The following is a 6,000-nucleotide window of genomic DNA, read 5'->3' as shown; positions in this document are numbered from 1 at the left end:
TAGGATGTAATGCGAGAGATATGAGTCTGTGGGCCAAACCCTAAGTGTTTTCACGAGAGGGGACAAAGAAATAGGACCCACTATGCTTGAATGGAGCCGTAGCTTGCTTCATTGCCACTCGAAGTGAGTACAATCAACCACAGTACATTCACTGATACATAGAAGGAAGCCCCCAATGGCTCAAGTTAGTGTGCATTCTTTTTCCTCAACTTTGTTTTTTTCACTTTGCCATAGCAAAACACTACTTAAAACTGTACTTACGACTGTATCTTGGTTTGCTACTTTATTTGATTTTGTAATTCTTACTGTTTCATTTGTTGATAAGTGAAAGGATAGGCTTATACTGTAGGAGATTTGTGTGTATCCATTGAAGCAGAGATTTTATGTAGCCAGTCATTTTGTCGTGCTGATAAAGTGTTGAATAGGCATACACAGTTTTTATGTTTGACATAAAGAATTGTATGATGTTGTGACATGAGTGTGTTTCCAGTAATTACAAAATGATGGTGAAGCCACTCTGTAGTGGAATTATTACCAGTGGCTGGTCCTACCTGCTCTTTATTTCAGACATTAGCAGAATGTCTATCGAGTGATGTTTTGTGCCACGTGCTGCACTTTAGTGCAAGCTTTTTCAAGAAATAAATGTACAAAGAGAATTCGCTCTGTCATCTCGATTATAGCGCATCTTTTGAGTAGTTTATTTCATAAGTGTAATGTGTGTGTTTTGTGATGAGAAATTGTGTGCTGGTACATGATATGATGAGATGAAAAGAGTGGAAAGTTAACTGTGATAGTCAAATTCTAGCAAAACTTGGTATGAGTGTTAATGTGAGTTGGGGGTATTCAAAAAGCTTTGCAAGTTGAAAGTTGAAAATTTGCACATGTGGCATCCAGAGAAGAACATTTTAGCATTCATGGTAGCCGAAGAGCAGAATGATTATATGTGTTTATTCGTTTGCATTTTTTTCTTTTTAGAATGTCATAGAACACAGATTTACTCACATGAAAATGGTGTCTGGAGTGGCAAAACTGAAATGAATTTAATGAAAAGTGTGGATGATCGGTCCAATGACATTTTGTGCTAGACGCTCTGTGCAACTAGTGGCTAAATTTGCATGCCATCATGTAGGCATGGAGTGTGCTGTGTGTGTGAGAGTGACAACCCACGCAAGTAAAAGACACTGTTTCATTATGTCATTACAAAGAGCAGGGTGTATAACCCAGTGGAATGGTATGCCCCAAGTACTTGTAAGGAGACCCCCACAGAAAACCAGCATGCAGCGGAATCCAGGATATGGACTATCCAGCCATCTTATCAGATGGAAAATGAAACCAAACCAAACCAAACTAAACCTCTCATAAAGGAAGTTTCTGATTTCTATTTTAGAATTAATTAGGTGAGGCAAAATGACCTTCAGTGGAAAATGGTGCCATAAGAATATAACAACCATTTATAGTCACTGTATAGATGAGAGTTTTCTCAGAGAGTTGAGTTTTTTGTGAAAGCTGTGTAATGGAAGGAATGAGTCTGTTGATGTGTGTTAGAAATGTAAAGAATGCTTGCCAGACAGTGAAGAGAAGATGCTGAAGTGATGTGTGATCTTGTGTCAAACTCAAGAAGACTTGAATGATCGTCCGTTATAGCTTGGTATCAGTATATGTAACCCTGCATCACAAAACCAACAAAAACTCGCCAGACATGGATTTTTAGTTAAGGGCAGATTCTGAAAGAGCAGACTCTATAAACTATACAATGATGTATAGCTCAACTGAAATGGACTCTCCTAACCTATCTTAATATTGGTTAGAAAGCACACACTCTGGAAAAGTGGGAAGCGAGAAAAGAGGCTGTGAAGTACAGGGTCTATCTGTCTATTCAAGTGCTTAATCTTTACCTGAGTTGTCACCTCCAGTTTATCATTACTGAATTGTTAACAGTTTTTACAGGAATTGATCTGGAAATATGTTCTATTGAATTGAATTGAATACCCAACCGTGCTAGCTGTGGAATGAGTGGGACAAAAAACAGGACGTTTACCACTGGAGCAACAACAATGAAGGGATTATTGGATAAATTTGATATTGAGCATGCTCTATTAACACATTCTGTCCATACCAACTTTCAAAGCAGTAGCATTATCTCTTCAAAAGTTATCAGGATTGAAAGTGAAGAGTGTGCAAAGAATTATGAAGAAATGAAAAGGGGCCTCTAAGGCATACTTAATCTCACTACTTTGCAAAAAAGGGTTGTAGAATAACTGCCGAATATGCACTTTCCTATTCATTTTATGATCCCAAACTTTTTGTTCGTTTTGTGGGGCACGGTCACATATTGTTTGTGGAAACATGCATCTTATCAATATTGTTATCACTAATAAATTTTAACTGCTATCACAATGACAGATGCCATGAGGTGTTCTTTGTCTTTTTTTTTTTTGTTCTTTTTTTTTTCTTGGTGTGGTTCATCATCTCATCTTTTCTTCCATTCTGTATTTCTCCTATAGTTCTTGATCTTGTTCTTCTTTTCCTTACATAATTATCGCCATTGCTGTTATCTGTATGATGATCATTATAATACTATCATTATCATTATCATTATCATTATCTTTGTCATAAGATCTTGCTGCATATATTATTAATGGTAGGCCTAACTATCATTATTTGAGTATTCACAAAAGAATTAAACAGAAATGGATGAAACTCTTGTTATTAGGAGATATTCAAGTCATGGAACAAAATTCTTTTGAGCATGATTATGTGTGCTCTCTTTTGTTCCCAGATTGTCTTGCTCCCATGTCCCCTCAGAGTTTCTGCCTTAAAAAACAAAACAACAACTGTATATATGGTATGATGAAATAAAAAGTAAATCTAAATCATGCTTGTGAATCACAGACAATGTAATCAACTGAAAACAAGTGTCGGCCATTTCGAAATGCCTTTCATTGTCTCACAAATTATTTGTTCCAAGGCCCATTTTTTTTTTCTGAGGTTAGGAACAAAAGTAAAGAGATATCTGTATATCCAAGGGAAGACAAAACAAAAAGAATAACTAAAAAAAAAATAAATGATATAGTGAAGGATTTGTGTCACAGTATCAAACAAATTTGTGGCCATTAGGACGTATACCCATAATAATGGTACCGGTACATCATTAAAAGTCAACGATACTGTAGCTGATAGTAGCATAATTTCAGCTTGGTTAACAACATCTCAAAAGTGTTATAAACTGATTTGCTTCAACTTTAACATTCCCAGGCTTCAAAGCATAGAGCAGTACTGTCACTGTTCCAGTGTGTGTTTTAAAAGATTCATATGATGAAAGGACTAGCTTTTATCCAACTCATTATTTACATTCACATGTCGTCATGATCTTTAACAAACAAGTACTCATTCAATATTGAAGTGTCAGTTATCTCTTATTTGCTATTCATACGTGAATATACTATCACCAGTTGTACGTACATGCATCTCTTTTCTTTAAGATGTGTACACAATCTTCCACTCTGTACCTCAAGGAGGGTAGAATATTTTGAAGTGTGCCATCTGACAAAAGTAAACAATCTATGTTATTACAACTGGCAGTCATTAGATTTATCTGTTGCAAGTCACATGTTTAGATCTTATCTAAATGTTGCTAAGATATTTGCACAAACGAGCAATATCAAAAATCTATAAATCCTTAATGGAGGGGTATAATCTGCTAATGCACATTTCAAGAAGAACCAAATCTGGCAGTTAAAATACCAAGGAACATAATTATATCCACTGTTATTCTGTCAATTCCTAACCCCCTTCCCCCTCCCTCCATCCCTCCCCCCCCCCTCTCTCTCTCTCTCTCTCTCTCTCTCTCTATATATATATATATATATATATATATATATATATATACATATATATATATATATATATATATATATATATATATATATATATATATATATAATACATATATATATATATATATATATATATATATATATATATATTATACACACATATACCTTTAGGTGCCTATACCACACATTACATTCTATTTGCTTATTGCTCCACCTGTATACTTAAAGATTTGTCGTCGTGAAATATATGTATTATTTACATGATTATGCACTAAAACTCCTGTTTATATGTCCATGATTTGTGAATATATTTGATATTGTCATATTTATTTTTGTTCTATACAAGAGGAGAAATAAAACTTACTGAAACTGAAAACTGAACTGAAACTATTAAGTTGTAATACAATATGCGTATTCAATCTGCTAGTGTGCTGCATTCCACTCTGTATATTAGATTCTCTTTCCACAGCTTTATCTTTTTATTGCTTGTCCCTTTTTCATTTGTTTGATCCTTTGTCTGCATATTGACAATTGGCAGGAGGTATAAATGGTCACTTTGATGAATATCATTCTATGGTCCCCGATCGACATGTGCTGGATTGTATGAAGCAGATTTACACTCTCTCACACACACTTCATATCATCTGTTTAGCAAGGCATGCAGGGAAGTGGAGTCTCAATAAACATAACAGTCAAATGTGTTTGTTGTACACTAGTATAATATGCTAGGTTCTTTAATTACCCCTCTTCATTTAGTGTTCAACAATTCAGTGATTAATGAGACTGGGGTTCTACTGAATACAATGATATCAAAGAACTTGGGCATATAATAAGGACTTGAAGGAGAAAATGAGATCATATATTTCCATGATAGATCAAGTTTTTGTCGGCTGATAGAGAAATATACTGCCTATGACTCTCTTTTTTATATAAAGACAATTTATATATCAAGTCAGGTGTAATCTTTAAAATTATTTGTTTTTCACAAAAAGTGAGTATGATGTGTTAATCAAAAATCTAAAGCTCATATGTAGTTTTGCAAGAGAACAACTTATTTTAAGGGGAAAAAGTCCATGTAACATGATAGGCTGAATTAAAGTTAGTCTTTAGTTTGTTCAAAGAAAAAAAAGACTCAAAATGTAAATCTACTGTAGAAGATTCTAACATCTGAATTAAGCTTACATTATTTCATACAGGGAAAAAAAAGAATTAGGCTTATATTATTTTGTACCGAGTGAAAAATGCTAAAACACAAATAAGACCTCCATCAATTGTCTAGATTTGCATTTCAATTAGGTCATTTTTTATTCTGTATAGAATGAAGTAAGTCTCATTCAGATGATCAAATGGGGATGCCCCCAAAACATGTGTGTGGATTCAAAGTATGCAAGTATACTTGTGGAACACTCGGGAAAATCTGAGGAAACTCAGACAACTATGCTAAACAGTTGTGAATTTTCAATTAAAGGTTTAGGCTAATTCAAATGTGCTGCCTTTTTCCAGACGCTTATTTTGTGCCACAGTGTCACAATGGTAAAGTCATTAAAAGATGCAAGGATTTTTCTAAGAAAATATTTAATATGACATCAGAAGAACACTGATCTCCTCTAAGGCATGGCTGGAGAACAATGTTATTTGCATAAACTTGCTAGAACATTCTAGACTATGAGGTTGAGGAAATGTTAGCTAGGTTCTCATTAAAAAAGAAGGTGAAATTAGACCTATATGTGACATGACAGCTCAAATTGTACAGTTTCTGCAGATTTGATTGTGCACTATTTATAGGATATACAGTACTAGGGACGTGGGAAATATTTTGCAAACTCACTGCATGGGAATAATTATTTCAGTCACAGTTCTGCCAAGTTTAGACTAAACTTTGAGAGGATGTGGTTGCATGTCATGATAGGTATATCTATAGAGGGAATGACAGCAACGTTTCATTGGATGAGCAAGGCATCGTTGCACTACGCGCGCAAAAAAAAAGAGGGAGAGAGAGAGAGGGAGAGAGAGAGAAAAAAAGGACAAAAACAAGCAAAGATAGGACACGGTCAGGTCGAACAATGGTCTACAAGTATATGATAGCTAAATACGTCACGTTGAAGATAACCTATCAGCTTGTCACATGATTATCCACAACACATGACACCATGCATGCACGAGG

This window comes from Diadema antillarum, unplaced genomic scaffold, assembly GCF_040938485.1.
Source record: "Diadema antillarum isolate AM-2024a unplaced genomic scaffold, OU_Dant_1.0 seq00000798_RagTag, whole genome shotgun sequence".
NCBI lineage: Eukaryota > Metazoa > Echinodermata > Echinoidea > Diadematoida > Diadematidae > Diadema > Diadema antillarum.
This window is presented reverse-complemented; position numbering follows the sequence as displayed.